This window comes from Prunus avium, chromosome 1 (assembly GCF_965620075.1).
Source record: "Prunus avium chromosome 1, drPruAviu1.hap1.1, whole genome shotgun sequence".
In the NCBI taxonomy this organism is placed as follows: domain Eukaryota; kingdom Viridiplantae; phylum Streptophyta; class Magnoliopsida; order Rosales; family Rosaceae; genus Prunus; species Prunus avium.
The window spans coordinates 3457918-3475674 of NC_142284.1; the positions used below are offsets into that span (position 1 = coordinate 3457918).

General features: G+C 34.3%; 1 long non-coding RNA gene, 1 other non-coding gene and 1 pseudogene across 3 annotated transcripts; 1 reads left to right on the forward strand and 2 right to left on the reverse strand.

Annotated features, from left to right (window-relative positions):
- Positions 1 to 823: 823 nt before the first annotated feature.
- Positions 824 to 13394, reverse strand: LOC148297153 (uncharacterized). The gene is made up of 2 exons (XR_015833107.1): positions 13236 to 13394; positions 824 to 974 (listed from the first exon to the last, which is right to left on the reverse strand). It is a non-coding gene; the product is annotated as an uncharacterized LOC148297153 (long non-coding RNA).
- LOC110769337 (putative disease resistance protein At1g50180) lies at positions 899 to 17311 on the forward strand (annotated as a pseudogene). Its single transcript, XR_015833106.1, has 4 exons — positions 899 to 974; positions 13236 to 14275; positions 14470 to 16238; positions 17056 to 17311. The product of XR_015833106.1 is annotated as a putative disease resistance protein At1g50180 (transcript).
- LOC148297154 (small nucleolar RNA R71) lies at positions 3338 to 3444 on the reverse strand. The gene has a single exon (XR_015833264.1). It is a non-coding gene; the product is annotated as a small nucleolar RNA R71 (small nucleolar RNA).
- Positions 17312 to 17757: the final 446 nt, after the last annotated feature.

The window sequence follows — 17757 nt, forward strand, 5'->3', positions numbered from 1 at the left end:
TAGGCATTTTGAACGCTTCTTCTCCCTCAATCATGGTAGTCTGAGACTCTCCTAGCCTCCAACTTTGTAGCGGAGAACTCTTTGGGTGTGGGTTTCCAATATTTCAGCATGAATTGGTTTGTGTTATTGATTGTTTAAGTTTTATGCATAAAAAAAATCAACTTGGATCAATAAACTTCTCCTGGATTCCGTGTTGTTTGTCAAAAATTAAGTCAATTTGTTTGAAGGCATGGATTCAAAACAATAAATACCAATATTATTTTATCTTTTTGGTCATTTTATATTAGGATAAATTAATAATTCAATAAATTTTTTAGTAGTAAGATGTACTCAGTTAATTTTAGGGTTCGTTTAGCAGCACTCTTTAGTTATATAATGTAAATATTTGTTAGTTGCTCACACAACTTTGTAAATATTTGTTTGCTTACACAACTCTCTTATTGACTGTATTGTGGAGGACATTACCGCATTGCTTAAAAGATTTGGAGCACACCAGTTCATGCTGCTTTTAGATATGCAGATGGGGCTGCTCATAGGGTATCACAATTATGCTCTACATAGAGGTGGCCCTGCGTTTATTGGAAGACTTTTTTTTTGTTTTTTGGCTACTGTGGAGGTTATCTTCAAAATAAAAAATATAAAAAATGGGGCAGCCAGCTACAAGATAAGGTCTTCTTTTTCCTTTTTCTTCAATTATACAACTTGCATTGGATGCTGTGGTAGTGTTGTGTGTGCTGTCAAAAAAGTTAGAAGAAATATATAATTAAGGGAAGGTGGTCAGAAAGATCGAAAACGCCAAAGTTTACTAATTTTTGTTGGGTGGAATTGGACTTCATACATAGACAGAAAGAAATTGCTCTACTGATAAAGAGATATTCTCATCAATCAATCTAAAAACTAGATCTGGTTTACTTGTTTTCGTTTTGGCCAAGAGAGAGTAAAGTAGTAGAGAGAATGGCTGAGGCAGTTGTTTCCTTTTGATGAGCACAAAATTAATACAAGTTTTATCCTTAAATTTATATTTGTTAGTATTTTCTTTTGTTTTATATAAATCTATTAAAGTATTTTTATTGTTTCTTTCCAATCTTTGTTTTTATATTTAATGAGTGGTTGTTTGTAGATATTAAGTGTCTTCCACCAATAGCATGTTGAGGAAAAGAAGTAAGTAATGTGTTGCAAGAAGAAAGTAAAGGATGAGAAGAAATATGTGCAGCCAAAGCCAAGGAAATTTGCTCGAGACAACTTGTGCAGCAGCAAATGCAATTGAAGATAAAACAAATGAAAAGAAGAAGCAATCAATTGCATGAATATACTCTAGGACATGCATGCAAAGCTTCCATCATTGAAGAAATAAAGAAAGAATGAATAAACAATGAAGGAGAAGTTCAAATTGACTACTTGCAACCAATGAATGCAAAGAAGAATGATGATGCTTGAGTTGTTATCTAGCTACAATTTGAGGAAAGTTGCTGCAGTTTTTATGAGAAGATACGATAGATGAGCAAGTGGAGCAATTGATAAGAAGACTCAAAGATCTTTGTGAAAACCAAAGTCAAGGAACTAGGCCAAGATTAAGGAATATATTGGAAAATGATGGGTACTTATTTGAAATGATAAAAGCTTGGAGTAAAGAAGCAAGTGGAGAGTGGTGTGGAGAAATTCAAGAGTGATACCCGACAATGAGAAGAAGGAAAGTATGGAAATGCATGACAAAGTGTTCAAGTGGAAGAAAGTTTTGAAGAATTTAGATAAGGAGTCATCATCACAATGAATTAATTAAAGGAAGCAACTTGGCAATTGGTTTGATGGCAAGTGGAAGACATATTAAAATCATGAATATTGCTCCCATCCTCCTATAAATAGATGGAGCTACGGCATTGTAAAACTACACCAAGCTCCACAATCTTGAGCTTTTTCTCTTTTCCCTCCATATTTCTAAGTCTTAAATTCTGTTTTTAGTTTTATTTTATTATGGGGAACTAACTCCCTAGCTAGGGCTAGGGAGGAAACTTTTAATATAAGTGTGTAATTTTTATTAGTTTGATCCAAACTTAAGCTTTAATGTGAATTTGTAGTTTTTGTTCAAATGGAATTTGTAGTTTTCTTTTTAATTAATTGATGAATGTTTGATAATCTATTTCATGGGTTCAATCATGTTTTTCCCATAGTGTAGTAAAAACTTTCATGCTTTTAAAAGAGAAGAGAATTACTAAAGATTAATAGAATTTTGATGAAGATTATTTTTTGATAGTTTGTTGCCAATGGTACAAGTTATGCTTAGAATACTTCTAAAGGAAATTAAAAAGAGCTTTAATTATTTTGAACAACTACAATGGAAAATATTTTGTGGATCAAATTATTAAGAGTTGCATGCTTATGTTAAAAGTGGAAACCCAATGCCTTAGTGTTTTAATCAATTAAATTTTCTCCAAATCAAATCTTGCATAAATCTACCTCTCAATCACACTTGTTCTTTTTCATCTCTGTTATTTTCTTTACACTGCTCTCTGTGGATACGACACTCGGACTTCCGAGCTACACTACTATACGATACTATCTCCTTTGATTTTTGTAAAAGTGGTACGAACAAATTGGCGCCGTTGCCGGGGAGCGGCTTGTCAAAGAGTGCAGAGATCCCCTTGGTCAAAGGTTTGCTGGTTATGTGAAATTCTTCACATCTGGTACACTCTTTCCAAACTTATCTCATTGTTAATATATATTTGTATTTGTATTTTTTGTTTATCTATTTATTTTCTTTATGCGACCTAGAGATCATCTAGGAAGGTTTGTCAAAAAGTCTGAAACTGTTAATTTAGAACATTCTGCTTCAACTTCTTCAACTGAAAATTCCAACAAATCTGAAAGCATGGCAGCAATTGTGAATGATGAACAAGAAATTGCGAATAATGAACAAGAAATTAATGCTCATATTGAAAATAATGAGATTGAGAATAATGAAATGAGAGAAGTAGTTGCACCTAGAACTTTAGAGACATTTTTGCATCCTATTCGTGCACCAAATCCGTCATGCATCATGTTTCCACCTAACATGCCAAATTATGATTTCAAACCTGGAATGATTCAACTGCTTCCCATTTTTCATGGCATGGAAAGTGAAAATCCTTATGTGCATGTTAGGGAATTTGAAGAGGCTATTGGCACTTTTTACAATGTTCAACTTGATAGGCTTAATTTCATAAGGTTGAAATTTTTTCCTTTTTCCTTAAAAGAAAAGGCTAAAAGTTGGTTGTATTCATTAAGGGCTAGATCCATAGGTTCTTGGGGGGAAATGACTCAAGCATTTTTTAACAAGTATTTTCCTAATCACAAGACGATTGCTCTTAAGAAAAGAATCTCAAATTTCTCTCAAAAGGAAAATGAAACTTTGTATCAAACTTGGGAAAAATTTAAAGAGCTTTTGAATTTGTGCCCACACCATGGTTTTGAAAATTGGCGTCTTGCTAGTTATATCTATGAGGGACTTCTCCCTCGTGATCGCCAATTTGTTGAGTCAATGTGTAATGGAAATTTTATGCAAAAAGACCCTGATGATGCCCTAGAATTTTTGGATGAAATTGCTGAAAAAGCTCATCAATGGACTGTCCCCAGTCCAGTTGAGACCACTGATCGGTCAAGAATTGCCACATCTTCTACTAATAAAGGAATTTATCAATTAAAAGAAGAAGATGATTGGAAATTAAAATTTGAGGTTTTGACTAAAGAGATAGCTGCTTTGAAAACGGAAAAATCAAATTTGCCTCAACCTGTTTTTCAAGCTGATGTTAATCAAGTATGTGATTCTTGTTATGAGATTGGTCATACTGTTAAAAATTGCCCAATTTTTCAGGAAATGAAAGGAGCTTATGAGGAGCGTTGTGCTGCTGTTGGAAACTTCAAACAACAATATTCTCCTTTTTCCAACACTTACAATCCAGCGACAAGGAATCATCCAAATTTTCGTTGGAGCAATGATTCACAACCTCAGGTAAGTGAGAGAAATTCTTTCAATCATCAATTTCCTACAACTAATACATTTAATGCTAGACCATCTTTGAGCGATACTCTTCAAGCATTTATGCAGGAACAACAGAAGCAAAATCAAAGGTATGATACCTTGTTTGGTCAAATGGTTGATGAAAATAAAGAAATTAAAAGCCAAATTTCTAAATTGACAAATTCTTTTGCAATAAATGAAAAAGGGAAATTTCCTTCTCAAACTCAACCAAATCCAAAAAATGTTAATTTATGTGAAACCTCAATTGAACATGCTAAGTCTGTCATTGCTCTTAAAAGTGGTAAAATAATTGATACAACACCTTCACCAAAGGAAGTTGAAAAATCTAAGAATAATGATGAACTAAACAAGTCCAAATTGAGTGAATTAAATGAAAATAATTTTCCTGCTCCTTTTCCCCAAGCTTTAAATCCTCCAAAGAAATTGAATCAAAATCATGAAATTTTGGATGTTTTTAAAGAAGTCAAAGTTAATATTCCTCTGTTAGATGCTATTAAACAGATTCCTTCTTATGCTAAATTTTTAAAAGATCTGTGCACATTTAAAAGAAAGCATCAGGTGAAGAAAACTGCATTTTTGACTGAACATGTGAGTGCATTGTTGCAACATAAGGTCCCTCCTAAATACAAAGATCCAGGAAGTCCCACTCTTTCATGTGTAATTGGAAAAAATTACATCAATTGTGCTTTGCTTGATTTGGGGGCTAGTGTAAATTTGTTGCCATATTCAGTGTATTTGCAGTTAGGTCTTGGTGAATTGAAGCCCACAACAATGAAGTTGCAACTTGCTGATCGTTCTGTACGAGTGCCGAGAGGGGTAATTGAGGATGTATTGGTCCAAGTGGACAAATTTTACTACCCTGTTGACTTTGTTGTTTTGGATACACAACCTGTTTTGCATTCTGAAAATGAAATTCCTGTCATTTTAGGACGTCCCTTCCTTGCTACATGTGATGCACACATCAGTTGTAGGAGTGGGATAATGAAACTCAGTTTTGGTAACATGACATTGGAAATTAACATTTTTAATGTTTTCAGGAAACCTTATGAAGATGATGAATGTGGAGTGGTGAACTTGATTGAAGTTCTTGTACAGGATCAATTTGAGAAGACTAGTATTTCTGAACCTTTTGAGACTCTTTTATTGAATTCTAAAGAATCCGAATTACTTGAGGAGCCAGAAATTGCTTATCTTAATTCGTTGTTTAATTCCTTACAGGCTGATAAATGGACTCCAAGGTTTGAGAAGCTTCCACCTCGAAAGGAAAAGACATTGCCATCAAATGTGGAAGTTCCTAATCTAGAATTGAAGCCTTTACCCATGGGACTTAAACATGCCTTCTTGGGGTCCAACAACACTTTTCCAGTGGTAATATCTTCTGAACTTGACTCTTTGCAAGAAGGTAAGTTACTTAATGTGTTGAATTCTCACAGATCTGCCATTGGTTGGACTCTTGCTGACATTAAGGGAATTAGTCCTCTTGTTTGTACTCATAAAATATTTTTAGAGGATGAAGCCAAGTCTTCTAGGGAGGCACAACGTAGGTTAAACCCAATCATGAAAGATGTTGTTAAAACTGAGGTGTTAAAATTAATAGATGCAGGTATTATTTATTCCATCTCTGATAGTAAATGGGTAAGTCCTACTCAAGTTGTACCTAAGAAATCTGGCATAACTGTGGTTGAAAATGATAAAAATGAATTGATACCTACTAGAGTGGTTTCAAGTTGGCGTATGTGCATTGATTATAGAAAGCTGAATTCTGCAACTAGAAAAGACCATTTCCCTTTACCTTTTATTGATCAAATCTTAGAAAGGGTAGCCGGTCATGAATTTTATTGCTTCTTAGATGGATACTCAGGTTATTATCAAATTGAAATTGCCATTGAAGATCAAGAAAAAACTACTTTTACATGTCCTTTTGGTACTTTTGCTTTTCGTAGAATGCCTTTCGGATTATGTAATGCTCCAGCTACTTTTCAAAGATGCATGATCAGTATTTTCAGTGATATGGTTGAGCAATTTCTTGAAGTTTTCATGGATGATATATCTGTTTTTGGTGATTCTTTTGATAATTGCTTGAGTAATTTGGAAAAAGTATTGGTTCGATGCCAAGAGAAAAACTTTGTTTTAAATTGGGAGAAGTGTCATTTTATGGTTTCTTCTGGAATTGTTCTTGGTCATATTGTTTCATCTAAAGGAATTGCAGTGGATAAAGCTAAAATTGAATTGATTTCAAAATTGCCAGTTCCAAAAACTGTTAAAGATGTCAGATCATTTTTAGGTCATGCTGGTTTTTATAGGAGATTTATTCAGAATTTTAGTGCAATATCTAGACCCTTGTGTAATCTCCTATTAAAAGATTGTAAATTTGAGTGGTCTGATTCATGTCAAAAGGCTTTTGAGAAATTAATTAAAATGCTCACATCTGCTCCAATTATGCAACCACCTGACTGACTTTACCTTTTGAAATTATGTGTGATGCTAGTGATTACGCGGTTGGAGCTGTTTTGGGGCAAAGAAAGGATAAGAAGCCACATGTCATACATTATGCAAGCAGAACCTTGAACAGTGCTCAGATGAATTATTCTACAACTGAAAAAGAACTCCTTGCTGTGGTATTTGCTTTGGATAAGTTTCGTTCTTATATAGTTGGATCACCTATTGTTATTTTCACTGACCATGCAGCTTTAAAATACCTTTTTGAAAAAAAAGATGCTAAAGCTCGACTGATTAGGTGGATCCTACTACTTCAAGAATTTGACATCACAATCAAAGATAAAAAGGGAGTAGAAAATGTAGTGGCTGATCATTTGTCTAGATTGAGTTTTGAGGATATCATTGAAACATTGCCAATTAATGATTCTTTTCCAGATGAGCAATTATTTGCTATTTCAGAATTACCTTGGTTTGCTAACATTGTTAATTTTCTTGCTACAGGTAAAATTTCATCTGATTGGACTGCTCAAGACAAGAGGAAATTTCTTACAGAGGTTCGAAATTTCTTTTGGGATGACCCTTATCTGTTTAAATATTGCCCTGATCAGATCATTAGAAGGTGTGTACCTGATAATGAAATCCATGCAGTAATTTCTTTTTGTCATAATGAAGCATGTGGCGGTCATTTTTCTGTAAAGAAAACCGCTGCAAAAATTTTGCAGTGTGGATTCTATTGGCCTACGCTTTTTAAAGACACTAATTCTTTTTGTCGAACTTGTGACCGTTGTCAAAAGTTGGGGGCAATTACCCGTAGAAACATGATGCCTTTGAACCCAATTTTGGTAATTGAAATATTTGATTGTTGGGGCATTGATTTTATGGGTCATTTCCCTATTTCTTTTGGATATCTTTATATCTTGGTCGGTATTGATTATGTTTCTAAATGGGTAGAGGCTGTTCCTTGTCGACATAATGATCATAAAACTGTTTTGCGGTTTTTAAAAGAAAATATTTTCGCAAGATTTGGAACACCTCGAGCTATTATAAGTGATGGGGGAAAACACTTTTGTAATAAACCTTTTGAGGCTTTAATGAAAAAATATGGTGTCACTCATAAAGTCGCTACCCCATATCACCCACAAACAAGCGGTCAAGTTGAACTTGCTAATCGGGAGATAAAACAAATTTTGGAAAAAACTGTGAGTCCTAACCGTAAAGATTGGTCTTTGAGATTAATTGATGCTTTATGGGCATACCGTACAGCATACAAATCCCCCTTAGGGATGTCACCTTACAGACTTGTCTACGGTAAGGCTTGTCATTTACCAGTTGAACTTGAACATAAGGCATATTGGGCAATTAAAATGTTTAATTTTGGTTTAAATGATGCAAGTTCAAATAGGAAGCTTCAGTTGAGTGAGTTGGCAGAATTAAGGAATGATGCTTACGAAAACTCTCGAATTTACAAAGAGAAAATGAAGGTTTTTCATGATAGAAATATTTTGAGGAAAAACTTTGAACCATCACAGAAAGTTCTCTTATATAATTCGAGATTGCATATTTTTCCTGGTAAACTTCGTTCCAGATGGACAGGTCCATTTGTGGTCACAAGAGTTTTTCCTTTTGGAGCAGTGGAGATTGAGGATCCAAAAAATGGTAATGTTTTTAAAGTTAATGGTCAACGTCTTAAACCATTTTTGGATAATTTTGTTATGCAGGATGACACGATTCACTTGGAGAATCCTGTTTATCAGGATTGAATTCTCAGACTATCTTTAGTTTCGTATTTATTATTTATTTGTGCTATTTATGTTTTTTTAGATATTCATAAGCTGTAGAAATTACCCACACACAAAAAAAAAAAAAAAAAAAAAAAAAAAAAAAGATTTTTCATATGAGCTGACTTTTGGTAACTCCAGTGAGTGTCTTCGTCAATACAGTGTCTAGGAGTTCTATAGGCGACACCTTTGGTGTTTAAGAAGTTTGGGTTTTAAGCGGGACCATTGTGACCCCTCCAACCTTCCCGGATCCCCTGGCTGTGTTTTCTGAGGCCCTTAACTGGTCATCCGTGAGTTGCTTGTATATTTGTGTTTTTAAAATAAGTTATTTTTTACAAAGTGTTAAAAATAAAAAAATAATTTTAAAAAAAAAAACAATATAATTTTTGCTTATTTCTTTGTGTGGTTATTTTTGTATTTTTTTTATGACTGTTTATTTTGTATTTGTATAGATTTTAGTTTTCTTTTTGTGTGTTTTATTTTATTTTGGTCTTTATTTCTTTTTGCTTGGATTTTATTTATTTATTATTTTTGTCTTTCATTCTGTACGGGATAAATACCAAAGGGATTGACACGCATATTTTCCAGGTATTATCTTTCTATTTAAGTACTGTAAAAAAATAAAAATAAAAATAATAAATAAATAAATAAACAGATCGGAACCCGATCTCCAACTAAGGCAATTCTGAATTTCTTGTTTCTCTTTGCTTTTATTACTGTAATTCTTTCTTTCTTTCTTTTACTTGTTTATGTATTTAATTTGTTGTTAAGTTTGGGAAGTAGATTGCTTCTTGATTGCACACACGGAAATTTGGCTCGAATACTTATTCATTTCATAAACATGTGATTACATACATAGACGTGAAAATGCATATATATATTTAAAAATCACATGTTTCTTCCCAGATATTGAGCCACCTGAGGCATCATACTAATTGCCTCTATTTTCTCTTATTTGTAGAATCTGCAAAAGCTCTGCATGATCATTGTTTCTCTTCCACAGTGCTTCTACTTGCTGGTTGGCACAGTAGAGCCGCTTTTGCAAATCCGCCACCTGAGCCTTCAAAGAGGCTACTTCCTCGGTCAGAACTGCGCACTCTCGCGTCCTCGCCAGTAATCTTATGCCCAGATTTGTGGAGGAGGTTGCGTGGAGAACAGTTAAATCATGAGACTCCTCCACCGCGGCCTTGTCTGACCTCTGTGTCATGTACAGATGATCTGCCGGTGTGAGTCTCCTAACAGTCATCCCTCCTGGCAGCACTACTCTTCTCGGCATTGCCTCAGCAAAGTTTGAGGCCGAGCCATGATGATATGTGGAGTTTGGGAAGACGGATTGAGGAGGAGCACTTACTTGAGCCACTGATGGCGCAAGGGCCAACTCTAGATTCAAATCATCGAGGGAAGTGGGTGAGGTTGCCATTGTGATTTGTGTTTCTTGCTTATTGATGTTTTACTCTGAGTTTTCAGGATGAAACACAGACGCAAGCTCAACTCCACAGAGACGGGTTAAATAGACTTCGGCTTCTGCGTTTGTTTCTCTCGGATTCCCTAACGTTTTGCAGCCGCGTGTTTTTAGAGGGGAGACAATTTTTTTTCTTTTACCTTCATGTTTTTTACTTTCACTTTCACTTTTACTTTCACTTTCACTTTCCGTGTTTTCTGCTTAATTATTGAACGCTGTCTTTGCACGCCGACACATCCCTTCCTTCTTTTATCCGTGACCTTCCCTTTCCAGTTTTTGTTTTTGTTTTTCTATATATATATATATATATATTTTTAAAATTTTGGAAATGTGTTTATTTTTCTTTTTCTTTTATAACTTAGTTTATTTTCTTTCCGAAAAAAAAAAAAAAAAAAAAAAATTTTGGGCTTTCGTTTGGATTGGGTTTTCAATTGATTTGGAGGTTCCAATGGGCTGGACTTCTTCGTCTTTTGGGTTTCGGTTTGCGTAGAACTGTTTGTTAGGGTTTACTGTTTTGTTTGGTTATTTTTGTTTTCCTTTATTTTTATTTTTATTTTTTATTATTTTTGCAACTAAATTATAATTTTAATTCTTTTTTGTTCTTTTATTTAATTGCTTTACTCCATTTCATTTCTTGTTATAACTTTGTTGATACCTACATTCTTCCACATTGAGGACAATGATTGATTTAGGTTTGGGGGTAAGGTTTAGAAGTTTTGTTTTGTTTTTTTTATTATTTTATTTCACCCAAAAATTAAAAAAAAAATTAATTAAAAAATAAAAATGGTGTTATCTCTAGATTTTTATGCTTACTATCATCAAATCAGATTTAACACTCATGAATGATTTTTACGATTGGAAACATATTATTAAATTTTAAACCCATAATTTTAGTTTTTTTTTTTTTTTTTTTTTTTTTTCACTTATTTCTATTTAGTGGATAATTCATGAGTTATACTTTGAACTCTCACATGCACATCAACACTTTAGTGAGAATGAAAGAAAAGATCAATTATAGTTAACTTTGTTGTTTTAAGTAGAGTTAGAAGACATTGCTCTTGATTGACCTTGGCGTAAAAAAACAAATAAGTAAATAAATAAAATAATAATAATGATGTTAATTTATCCAGAGTTTTACTTAGTAACCGGGCCTCTTGCCTAAACAGCAGCGAGTGTTCGCGTCAAACGGTAAAGTTTTGGGGTAAATACATTTTGTGACTAGTTTAGTTCTGTAGCCTTTTTAACTCGAGTTAATAAGCCCTTAGGGGTGTTTCTACACCTAATGCCTTAAAACCTTTGGTTTGAGAGTCGTTGGCCTAAATCTCGCTACATGGGTTAATTAGAAAGCTTAATGGAACTAAACATTGCACAGTCACAATAAATAAAAAATAAAAAAAAAGAAAAAAAAAAAAAGAAAAAAAAAAATTGTATATATATGCTTTGGTTAGTTATTTGCACTGAATTTTGATAATGATTGAAATAATGAGGTTACTATGATTGAAATTAACTTTTGTCTCTAAAATGTGTTGGTTCACTTAAACACCAAAGGAAACAAATGAAAAATTTACTAAATGATTATAAGTGATCAAAACTTTATGTGGGGATTAATTTGAAACATGTTTGCTCTTTTAAAAATTGTTCATGAATTTTTCAATCCAAATAGCTTTTGATGATGGTTAAGCATTTGTTTAAATTTTCAAATTTTGTTGTAGCATAAATTTTTAAACTCTCATTTCGATGTTTGTGGGTATCATCACTGAAAGCCCTCACGAGACTATACTCGTCCACTAGGGTAACCTAGGGGTTTAAAGGCTTGTTGCATATGCTAAATGCAATCGAGATCCCTGCGAAAGTGGCTTAGTTTTCTTTTCTACTTAGTTTTTATTTTCTTTTGCTCGAGGACTAGCAAAATATAGGTTTGGGGGTATTTGATGAGCACAAAATTAATACAAGTTTTATCCTTAAATTTATATTTGTTAGTATTTTCTTTTGTTTTATATAAATCTATTAAAGTATTTTTATTGTTTCTTTCCAATCTTTGTTTTTATATTTAATGAGTGGTTGTTTGTAGATATTAAGTGTCTTCCACCAATAGCATGTTGAGGAAAAGAAGTAAGTAATGTGTTGCAAGAAGAAAGTAAAGGATGAGAAGAAATATGTGCAGCCAAAGCCAAGGAAATTTGCTCGAGACAACTTGTGCAGCAGCAAATGCAATTGAAGATAAAACAAATGAAAAGAAGAAGCAATCAATTGCATGAATATACTCTAGGACATGCATGCAAAGCTTCCATCATTGAAGAAATAAAGAAAGAATGAATAAACAATGAAGGAGAAGTTCAAATTGACTACTTGCAACCAATGAATGCAAAGAAGAATGATGATGCTTGAGTTGTTATCTAGCTACAATTTGAGGAAAGTTGCTGCAGTTTTTATGAGAAGATACGATAGATGAGCAAGTGGAGCAATTGATAAGAAGACTCAAAGATCTTTGTGAAAACCAAAGTCAAGGAACTAGGCCAAGATTAAGGAATATATTTGAAAATGATGGGTACTTATTTGAAATGATAAAAGCTTGGAGTAAAGAAGCAAGTGGAGAGTGGTGTGGAGAAATTCAAGAGTGATACCCGACAATGAGAAGAAGGAAAGTATGGAAATGCATGACAAAGTGTTCAAGTGGAAGAAAGTTTTGAAGAATTTAGATAAGGAGTCATCATCACAATGAATTAATTAAAGGAAGCAACTTGGCAATTGGTTTGATGGCAAGTGGAAGACATATTAAAATCATGAATATTGCTCCCATCCTCCTATAAATAGATGGAGCTACGGCATTGTAAAACTACACCAAGCTCCACAATCTTGAGCTTTTTCTCTTTTCCCTCCATATTTCTAAGTCTTAAATTCTGTTTTTAGTTTTATTTTATTATGGGGAACTAACTCCCTAGCTAGGGCTAGGGAGGAAACTTTTAATATAAGTGTGTAATTTTTATTAGTTTGATCCAAACTTAAGCTTTAATGTGAATTTGTAGTTTTTGTTCAAATGGAATTTGTAGTTTTCTTTTTAATTAATTGATGAATGTTTGATAATCTATTTCATGGGTTCAATCATGTTTTTCCCATAGTGTAGTAAAAACTTTCATGCTTTTAAAAGAGAAGAGAATTACTAAAGATTAATAGAATTTTGATGAAGATTATTTTTTGATAGTTTGTTGCCAATGGTACAAGTTATGCTTAGAATACTTCTAAAGGAAATTAAAAAGAGCTTTAATTATTTTGAACAACTACAATGGAAAATATTTTGTGGATCAAATTATTAAGAGTTGCATGCTTATGTTAAAAGTGGAAACCCAATGCCTTAGTGTTTTAATCAATTAAATTTTCTCCAAATCAAATCTTGCATAAATCTACCTCTCAATCACACTTGTTCTTTTTCATCTCTGTTATTTTCTTTACACTGCTCTCTGTGGATACGACACTCGGACTTCCGAGCTACACTACTATACGATACTATCTCCTTTGATTTTTGTAAAAGTGGTACGAACACCTTTGTACTCGAAAGTGTCAAAGACTTCACTATTCAGGAAGCCAAGTTCTTTTCTGGAGTCAGCCGTCAAGTTGAAGCTGCACAAACTGAGCTACTAGTGATGAAGAGATTCCTGAAAGATTTGGATGCAAGACAAGGAGAAGATCCAACAGTCCAGATTTGGGTTGCCCAAATTAGAGATGCTGCTTATGATTTGGAAGATGTTATTGAAACTTATGGCTTGAAAGTGGCTTCCAAGAAGAAAAGAGGTGTGAAGAATATTCTAAGAAGATTTGCCTGCATCTTCAAGGAAGGAGTTGATCGTTACAAGATTGGGAACGAAATTGAGAATATCACCACCAGAATTTCTGATTTGAGGTCGAATTTGCAGAAGTATAACATAAAGGAAATAATAAGGGACAGAGACAGTAATGACGGTGAATCTTCCTTGCAATTGCAAGAGAGGCAAGAACTACTCAGGCGAAGTTATTCTCATGTTGTTGAACGTGATGTTGTTGGGTTAGAGTCCAACGTTAAAGAATTGGTTATGCATTTGGTGAAAGATGAAAAACGTCATCAAGTTGTATCTGTTTGGGGTATGGGCGGTTTAGGGAAGACCACCCTTGCAAAAACGGTTTATCATCACAAAAAAGTAAGGCACCACTTTCGTAGTTTTGCTTGGGTCTGTGTATCTCAACGGTGTCAAGTAAGAAATGTTTGGGAAGGAATTCTGTTTAAACTGATTTCTGCTACCCAGGAACAAAAACAAGAAATTAAGGAAATGACTTATGATGAAATAGCAAAGAAGCTTTTTCGTGTCATGGAAGAAATGAGATGTTTGGTGATTCTTGATGACATTTGGAGTATCGAGACATGGAATCTTTTGAAGGTTGCATTTCCAAACGTGGAAACAGAAAGCACAATACTGCTTACTACACGGAATCAAGCAGTAGCTTCGCTCCCAAATAGAAATGTTTTTCCCCACAAACTCAAGCCACTCAATGAGAATGAGAGTTGGGAACTACTTGTGAAGAAAGCAATACATGCAAGGGCTGAAATCGGTATTTTCTCACCCTTCATCTTTTCTTTTCCATTTGGCATGTATTATAAAATCCAAACTTATAATAAGATAAAGAATATCAGTAAATTTCAGGATTTCAAGATTTTAATTTTAAATCATTCGAGCAAGGAATATCCACTACAATTGCTCATACTACAAGTCCGTATTTAATTTTTTTTCTTTCCTATTTTTCAGACTTGGGAATGTACAGAGACTTAGGAATGAAGATGCTTCAATATTGTAAAGGTTTGCCATTAGCCATCATTGTGCTTGCCGGAGTTCTAGCCAGAAAAAACTCCATTAGAGAATGGGAGAGAGTGTATGAGAATGTTCATGAATACATAAGTAGAGGCATAGGTCATGAAGAAGAATATGGAGGTGTATCACAAGTGTTGGCATTGAGTTATGATGACTTACCGTATTACTTAAAACCATGTTTTTTATATTTAGGTCATTATCCTGAAGACTCTGAGTTTTTTGTGAGCGAATTGACTAAGTTATGGGTGGCAGAAGGTCTTATCTCCTTGAGACAACAAAGACATGGTTCGAGGAAAACAATGGAGGATATAGCACGTGATTGCTTAAGTGAATTGGTGGAAAGGTGTCTGGTTCAAGTGGGAACAAGTGGTTCAACTGGGACAATTAAAGGTTGTCGAATCCATGATCTTGTACGAGACATGTGTTTGTTAAAGGCAAAAGAGGAAAGTTTTCTCCAAATTAACAATTCTTTGCAAGAAAATACTTCTTCTGTGGCAGCCGCGGCAGCACAATTGGGGAAAATTCGAAGACTTGAAATTTACTTGGATGAGAACGCAGATAGGTTGGTTTCTTCAAGAGATGAAACAAATGGGCACGTAAGGTCTCTATTATTCTTTGGCCTAGGAGAATGGAGGCCAATAAGTGAAAAAGGATTACTATCTCCGTTGAAGGATTTCAAAGTGCTTAGAGTTTTGAAGTTTGAAGGTCTGTATCGAGTAAAAGTTGAGTTGCCAAGTGAAATTGGAAATATGTTACACTTAAGGTTTCTAAGTGTGAGGCATAGCAATATAAAAACGTTTCCGCCATCCCTAGGTAATTTAGTATGCTTGCAAACTCTTGATTTTCGTGTTATTAGTAGAGACATGGTCATCCCAAATGTGATAATGAAGATGAAACAATTAAGGCATTTATATTTACCCTGGGAGTACAGAGCAAAGGGTAAGCTGGAGCTGTCTACTCTTGGCCATCTACAGACCTTATATAACCTTTCAAGTGAGTATTGTGATTTGAAAGATGTTGGTAGATTAACCAATCTTAGAAAACTGAGAATAAGAGTGTCAAGCTCTTTGCAAAATCTGGAGGAAATCTTAAAATCTACAGGCAGCACGCTTAACCGTATCCGGTCTCTAATTGTTGGAAATAGTAGCGGTGAAGAGCAAGCTATGCAAATAGTATCAAGCTGTCGAGGTATATACAAATTGGCGTTGGTAGGGCTATTCGCAGAATTACCGAAAGAGCTCCACAACTATCCAAACCTCACCAAGTTAGAAGTGTGGAGTTGTGGTCTCAAGGAGGACCAAATGGGAATACTAGAGAAGCTACCAAACCTAACAATTTTGAAGCTTATATTACAAGCTTTCGAGGAGAATACAAAGATATTGGTTTTCTCCAAAGGAGGCTTTCCTTCTCTTGAATTCCTTTATGTTCGTGGTATGGACCAAATAACAGAGTGGAGGATAGAGGAAGGAGCCATGCCTCGTCTCTGTCGATTGCACATCCAAAATTGCAGAGGATTAACGACGCTTCCAGATGGGCTGAGATATCTTACTAATCTCAGGGAATTAACCATCAGAGGGATGCATGGAGAACTCCACCGTCGGATTGAGGAAGATGGAGAGGATTTCTATAAAATTCAACATGTACCTTCCCTTGTAATTGAAGAACCATCCCTCTTCTACTAACCACCACCATCAAGTGATAGCAAGGTAATTTCTTTCTTTTTAATTTTAAAGCGAAATGGGTGGTTTGGTTTGTGTTTATTAGTTATAAAATGAAGCAGCGAGAGAATATTAAAGTAGAAAAGCCAACAGAATATGGGCTCCCTTGTTTACCTATGTTTTCTTTCTCCATTTTTATTGCTTTTTGCTTGTGCTTGTGAGTTGTGAGTGAGAAGCTAAATCTAAAAGCCAATAGGTTAAATTTCCTTATTTTATTACTTATAAAATGAAGCACCGACACCATATGATAATTCTATCGCATTCCAAATTTAAGTTTTCGATGGTTCCGTGGCAATCTTATAATAATATTTCAAGCTCTTCTAAAAGTATTTGAATCCAGAAATTTTGAAGTTAATGAAGGGATTGATTCTGACCATTTTGTGAATGATAGATTTCCAAGTATTTTCTTCTTCAAGGCTTGAATATATGTTTTTTGGAAGTTAACAGTTGAATATATGTTTATGGCATTTTGAGACATTTTGAATATATGTTCATTCATGTGAAGAACAATTAGAAAGCTCCAGTCGATAAGCAATAGGATTTTCTTTATAGTTGATCATGTTAACAACTTATCTCTCGTTGTTTTAGTAAAAAGGCTAACACATACCCAAAACGTACGTAAAACACGAAGCTTAAATACATACTCTTGTTTTCTTTGGCATATTGGATAAACTATTATGTACAAGAATACTATCTTGAAATGAGTGTTTTTCTTTTCGAAATGTAGTACAATTTTACTACTATGTTCATATTGGAATGCAATTTTCACAAGTAAACTTCTGAATTTGTGTTATGGTAGCTGCAGGTAGGACCTGACATTGAGAAAGTATCTCGAAACTCTGCAGCAGGGGGAGCATGTGCGAAGTTGAACTTATAGGGAGAAGAAAGAAATGCTCTATAAAAATCAAGAGGAGCAAAGATGTGGTCAACTAGTTTAAAGTTCGTTACAAGCTTTTGGGTCTAGTGGTTGTCCAACAATACACTTATATTACACAATTGAAATTATTGTATTATATTAAAATTTCCTTGATGAAACCTTCTTTCGTGTCTGCTTTCAATTATGAATATTTGAGCCTGTGGGCATGGCATGATGCCTCTGTTTATTTCACGGTTAGCATTCCCAACTTGGTCCCATGTGCCATATGATATGATTTTATTTTTGTGATGCATACATTTACGAAATCGATATACTGTAATGGATGATTTTATCTTTGTCTATAAGTTTTTTAAGTGTCATTGGCCCCTAAGATAGGTCATCTAAAAGTAGGCCTGGGCACGGTTCGGTTCGGCCCAATTTTGAGTCCAAATTGGAACTGAAACTGATACTGTGCATACAGTCCGGTCCGGTTTGGTTTTTGTATAAAACTGATAGTAGAACCGAACCAAACCAGACTGGTTACAGTCCAGTTCGGTTCCCTGTTCTGAACGGTTTGGGCCTGCTTGAAGGCCCATTTGAGTTTTTTGGGTTTTTAAACTTTAAAACAACCTGAATTTTTAAATTGTTGGG